The sequence below is a fragment of the Stegostoma tigrinum genome, chromosome 10 (genome assembly GCF_030684315.1).
Source record: "Stegostoma tigrinum isolate sSteTig4 chromosome 10, sSteTig4.hap1, whole genome shotgun sequence".
Lineage (NCBI taxonomy): Eukaryota > Metazoa > Chordata > Chondrichthyes > Orectolobiformes > Stegostomatidae > Stegostoma > Stegostoma tigrinum.
The window spans coordinates 91,519,519-91,528,760 of record NC_081363.1 but is presented as its reverse complement, the minus strand read 5'-3'; positions in this window follow the sequence as shown (position 1 = coordinate 91,528,760).

Genomic DNA, 9,242 nt, shown 5'->3' with positions numbered 1-9,242 from the left:
TCTCCTTCAATAAAAACAAAACTGCTATTCTTTCTGCCAAAATGAACTTCAAATTTACCCATATAAAACTCTATTTGTCAGATCTTCGACTACCTGCTAAACCTATATTTCTCTGCAGTATTCCAAAGTCCTTGAAGATTAATTTTTTCGCGCATCTTTGTCACGTCACCAAATCTGTCAGTGATAAATGCATTCCTTCAGAAGTCATGGACTGGTCATCAACACTTGGAAAACTTGGACAGGAACAGATTTTTAAAATTATACTAAAACTATACCATCCTAACCATTTTGAACTCAAGTTAGTTCTCAGCCTCAAATAAGCACGTAAGTAAATGTGAACATTCATGTACAAAGGGATGAATTCCCTGGATCTAACTGCAGAACACCAAAACAACTATGGCATCTAGTCAACAAAACCTTTTGTGCTCCTGAGATGCTGCTTGGCCTGCTGTGTTCATCCAGCTCCACACTTTGTTATCTTGGATTCTCCAGCATCTGCAGTTCCCATTATCACTATAACATCTAGTCAGCCTGTTTCTCGCATCAAGCACCCCATATCAAATTCAGTTTCCTTCATGTCAGCAGATGAATATACTTTTGGGATTGGGCAGGGGTCGGGGTGGAGCATGTCAGCAAAGCAGGGAATTGGACCACTCTTTAAGGAGCCTGATTTGAAATTTGAAATCCAATGTGAACCTCTCAACTTTGACGGAGTAGCTGGCCGGTTCTGTCAGAGTGATGAATTGTCTGTAATCACAGGAAATGTATTTCCAAGACTTGTTCCAAGTAATAGAAAAGTGTACAAAATATGTTTCAATTAAATGAAGTTGGGGTTTTAAGAACTTTACCCCACACAAGTATAAAAAAGCATGACTGAAGAAAAGCATAACCTTCAAACAAAGATAACAATGTGTGGAGCTGGATGAACGTAGCAGGCCAAGCAGCAAGTTAGGAGCACAAAAGCTGACATTTCGGGCCTAGACCCTTCATCAGAAAAGGGGGAGGGGGAGAGGGTTCTGAAATAAATAGGGAGAGGGGGGGAGGCGGATCGAAGATTGATAGAGGAGAAGATAGGTGGAGAGGAGACAGACAAGTTAAAGAGGCGGGGATGGAGCCAGTAGAGGTGAGTGTAGGTGGGGAGGTAGGGAGGGGATAGGTCAGGCTGAGGAGATCGGATAGGTCAAGGGGGTGGGATGAGTTTAGACAGAAGGAGATGGGTGTGTGGCTTGGGGTGGGAGGAGGGGATAGGTGAGAGGAAGAACAGGTTAGGGAGGCGGGGACGAGGTGGGCTGGTATTGCGATTCAGTAGGGGAAGGGGAGATTTTGAAGCTCAAATTGTTTATGTGTCATCATATTTTGATCCAGTAAGACAAAAACATAGAAAATAAATTGATGTTTTACAACCATGCTGACAATCTCAGTAAGAGAAATTATGAAATGTCCATGTTTAAATATTAAAAGAGCAAAACTATTGAATGGTTGCAATGCATTACTAAAATAAAGGCTACCAGCTGTCAATACATTGCCTTCAACATTTTTAATGGTGAAATCTCTGTTCCTTCCTCTCTCACCCTACTACTCATTCCTTCCATCTGTTCTGCTGTTGTGATACCAGGCTATCAGTTCTCCTCCTCAACTTTACTTCATAATCATTCTTCCCACTCCTTTCCTTCCCATTCACTGCACGGTGCATGAGAAGACAGGGCAGGATATCTATGGAAGGATGTGCCCTCAAGTGTTCTAAGTTTTCACCACGCCAGCAAAAAGGAAAAAAAAACATATAATCGAGAACAGTAAATCACAGTCCCTCAACGCACAGTTTTTGCGGTGATAATTCAAAACTGGTGCGTTTTCACAGCATATTGAACACATGCAATCAGTAAGCAATCAACAGACATGGAGGAAATCTCTCAAACGGATATTAATATGTCAACAAAAGCAGGATGGAAGTGTTGAAGTTAATTATGGAGTGGAGAAAATCAACTGAAGCGTGCACATTCAGGTTTCAAATATGAAGTAGAGTTCCACATGAACATTGTTTTATTTCCCTTTCATAGTCAAAATGTCACAACACACGAGCTTGCCTGACAGATGACATGTTCTCTTCTTTTTTCGAATTCAGGAACTGGTTTGCAAATCTGGTTCAAATTTGGACTTTGTTCACTGAAGGTTGCCAGGCACAGCATGTGGCAGAGCAGTGGAAAGTGGCCAGTGATTGAAACACCATCTAATGTCCACTCTTAACCCCTATAAAAACACTGCACTTTGTGGCTAAAAGTTAGTTCTAGTCATGATGATTTTTAAAAATTTACGACAAACATGAGCTATTTTCACTAAACCCACTACACTACATCAAGGGACGCAATTCCTCTTCATGATTATATCGTTGTTTTATGTTCATCATGAATGTAAATTAGGTGACTATTCTATCTCAGTCGTAAATTGAAAAGAAGAATTTGCACACATCACTTACTTAATTAATACCAGTTAGAAAAGTTTGAACAGATCTCTATCCCAGTACACAGCATACTTTTGTTACTCCATTTCTCTTACATTTTGCTTGCTGAAAATCTCAGAATTTAAACTATATTTTTTGAATTCATAGGAATAAGGACTCTTGAGCTTGCTCCATTGTATCACATCATGATGCATTTCTCTCTTAACTCCATTTAACTAACATTTATCAATTTACTGTTAATATACCAACAACATAAATGGCAATCTTGAAGTTCTCAATGAACCCAACAGACTCCAACTTCAGAAACTCCAATGGACAACATTCTTGTGAAAAACTTCTATCACCAGATTTCACACCCACCTGACGTAGCTCAGATTTGAAAAGTGCAGCAATACATATTTCCTGTCATAAACAGTCAATGATTATCACAAAAAAACCAACTTGTTTATCCCAAAGTGACCCACCATTTGAAAAAAAAGTCACCATTATCACACCAGGGCTAAGCTCACATGAGAGAAAGAGAGAGAGACAGCTGGTGGTTGTTTAACCTGCATGTCAGGCACGGGGAGAAGTTGAGAAGGACAATCCCTCATGGTCAACACAAATGTTTGTTTACTCTTTCAATATCACCTTGATCTTCCTTAGAACAAGTGAAACTTTAAAAGGCCAAGTGAGCAGACAAGGGCATCAGCCTTCAAATATTTCAGCTCCCTCAGAATGAAATGGGACAAACCTATGACCAAATATATAAAACATCTTGCACATCGTGGAAGAACGTGCAAGTGAGTGAGTGCTGGATGGTATATAGGAATATGAAGAATAAGTAATCAGGGGATTGGAATTTGTCGTGTGTGAAAAACCAAGGATAGTTCATACAATTTTTATTCAGAGTAGTATGACAGAAATCTGACTGATTCGGCAAGCTGACCGACTGGAAATAACAGTCAAATCTGGAAGATAAATGAAAACATCATGAGAGACAAAATTCAACATGTAAAGAGAAAGGCTGCCATCAAAATTAAATATTGGACCAAAAAAGATAAAATGCTGACTTCAGTGTAGTTACATCTGTCCATGATCTGTTTGCTCTTCTGATATCACTTTGCTCTTCCTGAGAAAACACAACTTTAAAATGTTAACTGAGCCAACACGGATGTCAGGATTCAGACTTTTCAGGCCACTCAAAATAAAAATCAACAAAGCTTTCACATCAATATATGAATAAAAATCACTCTACATACCCTGGAAGCACTGTCTCAGAATCTAAAGGGAGTAACCCACAGTTGAGGCGAGGGAGGCTGCATTCATGCAGGATAGGTTAGCCAAGAGCAGTCTCTGGCACTAATACAGGGTAATGGGAACTGCCAGATGGACACCCGAGGCAGTCAGCTTCTCAGAGTCCACACCTCTGCAGTCCAGTGAGTGGGACACAGTCAGCCCAGTGGGAGACTGAACCCAGTGTGGGGAATGGGGACAAAACAGCTGGGAAACTGTAGAGACATCAGTTAGATGTCGGGTCACCTATTGCTCAGTCTGTCAAGATCACTCAAGGGGGCTGCCACATCGTGCTCATTGTGCTCAGTGATATTAAAACTGAAAACTGTCTGACTCTAGGGTCAGGCTGCTGCCCTTGATGCAAGGCTGACACCTACTACTTTTCACAGGTGTCATGGACCGCTGCTGTCTTTATCCTGTCGGATACGGGCGGCACGGTGGCTCAGTGGTTAGCACTGCAGCCTCACAGTGCCAGGAACACGGATTCGATTCCAGGCTTGGGCGGCTGCCTATGTGGAGTTTGCATATTCTCCCCGAGTCTGTGTGGGTTTCCTCCAGGTGCTCCGGTTTCCTCCCACAGTCCAAAGATGTGTAGGCTAGGTGGATTGGCCAGGCTAAATTGCCCGTAGTGTTCAGGGGTGTGTGGGTGAAAGGAAGATGGGTCTGGATGGGATGCTTCAAGGGGTGGTGTGAACTTGTTGGGCGGAAGGGCCTGTTTCCACACTGTCGGGAATCTAAACTAATCTAATATGTCAGAGATGAGTATGAGGAAATCGAACAAAGGAGCAGGCAAATTTCCAGGATAACAAAGTGCGGAGCTGGATGAACAGAGCAGGCCAAGCAGCTGCTTGGCTCTATTCAACCAGTGCCACGCTTTGTTATCTTGGATTCTCCAGCATCTGCAGTTCCCATTATCTCTGAAGGCAAATTTCCATGTGAGGTCTGGAATAAGTGAGTCAATGCCTGACTGACATAGGGAGACAAGGAACTGGATTGAAGCTTGTGCTTTGTGAAAAATTAATGATAACTCATACCTTTGAGAATCGAAGTAGGTTGGAGTCTGAGGAATGAGAAAGGTGAAGTATCATTAAACCTAAAAGACAAATGAAAACACCATAAAAGTAAAAACCAAATTCAACATGAAAAGAGAAAGACTATGGTCACACTTAACACTAGACCAAAAAATATCAACTGCTGACTTCAGCCTCATGACATATGTCTAATATTCATTTGCCCCCAAACTGCCTACTTGGTCTTGCTTCGACAATTTAACACTTTAACTTGTCAACTGAGCAGCCAGGACATCACCCTTCACATACAAAATGAAACTCAACAAAGCTTTGCTCTCATCCACCACCTTGAACATCTGGAATGATTTCCTAAAGGGACTTTTTACATCTAAATACTATTTTTTTGGCTGCTGTAATGTAGGAAAGGCACTGGTTAACGTGCAGAAAGCACCTTTTCATGAATAACAATTGGTAAGGACCAGTTTCTCCATTGAAACAACATTCACTGAGGGATAAATAGTAGATGATTCGTACGGGAGAATTCCATTCTTGTGTTTTTTTTTTGCGAATTGTTGTGATAACGGGAATCTTATGGTCATCCGAGATGAACATTTTCCCTGCTAATATCACCTTCAGCAAAGACCAGAAGAAACATTTTGCTCCATCAAAGAGTAGACACAAAAATGTGGCCATTACAATTCTGGTTTTGGCAAGTACTGGAACTATTGCGACCCACAACATACACGCATTAATTCAATCAGGTTACCCCGTATTCACATCATTTTTCCAGTTTTCCTGTCTTCGAAATTGGACTTAAAATCCAATTTCTTTACAAATAGAGTCCAGTATATATTGAATTCAAATTACCTCTAAACTCTTTTCACACCAAGAGTGATACCACGAAGGTATTGCTCTTTTCCCTCCACTTCAAATAGAGTTCGTCCTAATTACACTGATGAGGGAGAGAAAAAAAATAAGCGAAGCGCACTTGAAACTGCAGAGCTAAATGTCTGCAATGTTCACCTCAAATTGTCTCAACATGAAGTGAAGACACACAGCATTTATTGTTTATTCTTGTTTGTGGTTATGACATCATAGGCAAACCATTGTGATGTCACTGAGCTTATTCCTTTTTAAAAGAAAACCTTCCCGAGAAAGAACACAAAACCTGTTCGAGCAGTTAACTGCTGTTTTCCACTTCATCTCTGTGTACGCGGTTGTCATGTGGGGAGGGTTTGTTCGTAAACGTGGGCATCATGTCATGGATGCAGTTCCCCGTCTCCACCATCTTCCCTTAACAGCCTCACTGACATATTGCCCATGGGGGTGAAGGCACCAGGAGACCTGCCCACATGCGACCAATACATCTATTAATTTGTTTAGTGGTCACATTGGCTGGTCAGCTGTCAAGAGGATGGATGGTCTCATCTGTCCTGAAAGTCCCTTAAAAACATCCCTGAGGTTAACTTAACCTTTACATTGACCTTCGAATCCTTTGCCCTCCTCTCGTCACAGTCACAGCAACACTTAGTGTTATGTCCTGCATGTTAACCAACTCTCTATTCATGCCCATACATTACCTTCAGTTCAGAGCCCTTATCTTGTCTATTAGCCATCAGAATTGTGAGAAACAGTCCCTGCTCACAAATTCAGCCTGAGCCAAAGCCTTGGAAACAAGACAATTTTATTCTGTACGATCTTGCAAGAAAGGGTGTCTGCTAGACAGGCACACACACACAAAGAAAGTTAAACATTCTTATACAATTTACGAGTTGCAGAATCACGCCTCGCTGCTCCCATTGGTCTTATCCTATCATTCCCCGTCCTGCCTGACAGCCCTTGTTTATTGTTCCCTTTACTGCTGGCCGAAGGCCCCATTCCTTTTTTTTTACTGCAATCCTTATTTGGCTATCTTAATGAGCACTAGACATGCTGTTCGTGTGAATCTTCAGGTTTGCAGAAATAAGCCTCTGCTACAACACCCTTATCTCTACCATGTCCTTGTCTGCAAAAAGAATGTTTCTGGTTGTGCTAACTGCCATCTTTGCAGAACCTAATCTCTGGTTAATGATATACTTCTGCTACAAAATCTTGTGAATTCCTGCATCTGCAAGATTCCACTATTCATCCTACTTCTGCAGAAACAACATGTTTCACTTCTCACAGTGTGACACCTTACAAAATGCCTGTTGGGAATCCAGGTGTTACGCAGCTGTTGGTCTCCTCTTTCCGACCTCACTTATTTGACTCTGAAAAAGGAATGGAATTGTCAAACATGCCTGGCCTCAAGGTGACCTTGTACTTACCTACAAATGCCCTGTCTCCATCATACAATGTCTTCTTCTGGATTGACCACGTTGATTTAATCAGATGATACGATTTTTGTTTTAAGTGCATCGCTGAAACATACTGAATGAAGGGACATTATTAAGCAAGATAATAAAATGTGAGGCTGGATGAACACAGCAGGCCAAGCAGCATCTCAGGAGAGATAATGGGAACTGCAGATGCTGGAGAATTATTATCTTGGAATTCTCCAGCATCTGCAGTTCCCATTATCTCTCTTACATTATTAAGCACTTTCCCAACTGATTGAAGTCATGTTAACTGGCTTTATTCCTTATTTTTGCTCCTCCTTCTTTCTTAAATAACAGTGTTACGACTACTAATTTCTATTTCACTCAGGCTTTTTCAGAATCCAGGATGATTTGGTAAATCAGAAACCAAAATATCTACGATGTCTGAAGCTGGGTTCCAGGGGTATTCAGTTTCTTGGAAAGACTGACAAGAAGGAGGAGGTAGATTAGCATTGCTGGTTACAGAGTAAAATTAATATGGTAATGAAAATGGATATTAGTTCTGGTGAAATGGAGTCTGGGTACGGTTTAGAAGTACCAAGGGACTGAAATTGACAGCAGTTGATGTGTATACACTCCTGTCAACTCTCATGGCAATTTTATCAGCAAGCACTAAACAGGAAATTGAAGACACCAGCAGAAAGGGAGAGCTCTAATTATGATGAATGGTCACTGACTTCAAGAGTCAGGTGACTTCAGTCTGCATAAAGATTGTTAAAGCAAATGAGTTATCATTCCTTAGAGGAGGAATTCCTGACGTACTTTTTAAATTCATTCATGGGATGAGGGCACCACTGGCTGGGCTAACATTTATTACATTTATTCCAGAGAGCACTTAACAGTCAACCACATTGCTGTTGGTCTGGAGTTACACGTAAGCAAAGATGGCAGTTTACTTCTCTTAAAGGATAATGGATTCACGCTTATCATGAGACCCCTAATCCCAGGTTTGTATTGAATTCAAATTCCATCATCTGCTGCAACCGGATTCAAACACAAGTCCCCAAAATGCTAACTGGGTTTCTGGATTCACTGTCCAGTGATAACCACCTCCGGCCATTGTCTCCCCACTGAAGTGTGGGCTGTGTGGTTTTCTGGATCACACTTTGAGGAACCAACAAGAGAATAGGTATTGCTAAACTGCGTATTGTGTAGTTGGAAGGTCATGGATCTTCTTTTGGCACTGCTAGCCTTTCCCTGGACCATGGAGGCTGTACTGATCTGAATGGCAACCTCATTTATGGTGAATGGGAAATACAGCCAGCATGGCACCTAGTTAGAGAGGAGCGTTTGGGATGATCACGTGAGAGAACGCTCTGGGAATGGAAATCTCCAAGAAACTGATGAAAATGACACTGATTTGATTTCTCGTAAAATTCCACCTGCTATCTCTTTTTACAACTCAGATTGAGACTTGACACCTTTGGGATTTGTCAGATTCTAGCCCCTTAAGCTACTTCTGTTCTTTTTCTCTACTGCTATTTCTTCATTCTTTTTGGCATCTAAGTTACCCTCTTTTTTTGGTGGACAACTTGTGTTCCCAACTGTAAAGGCAGACACAAGGTATTTGTTCAATATCTGTGCCATCTCCTCATTCTCCATCTGTATCAACACAGGGCAGATGTCATCAGAATCTGAGTGATGTGGGCTGTGTTTTTGACAAGTGGTAGGGCCACTTTCTGACTAAACAGCAGTGAGTTGCCATTTAAATGGTTTATTATTAACATCGCCTCATTAATATCCAAATCCTATCTTACCAAACATGCCAATGAAAGCAAATTTTGAGAAAACATCATTTGAAAACCAGAGTGGATACCTGGTAAATTCAGCTTGCCACTTTCTCGAAACGCCATCCACTGGGCACTAGCATCTCCAGGCAATCTCCATGGGCACCAGCCACATGCACCCCTCATTCATAGACATCGGTATCCAATATGTGCCAGCCTCTAAGAACCGTCATGATTTATCTTCGATTCAATTACAAGACGTTTTTGCACTTCATTGTTACACCTCAAGTTAAATCAGTAACAACCACTGTAATACTGCAGTGACCACAATGTGCGCTCAGGGACACACATCCAACTCATGCACTGGGCCAACATAAATCTCTGGGATCTTCACTCGCCGTCATGCCACTCGCTC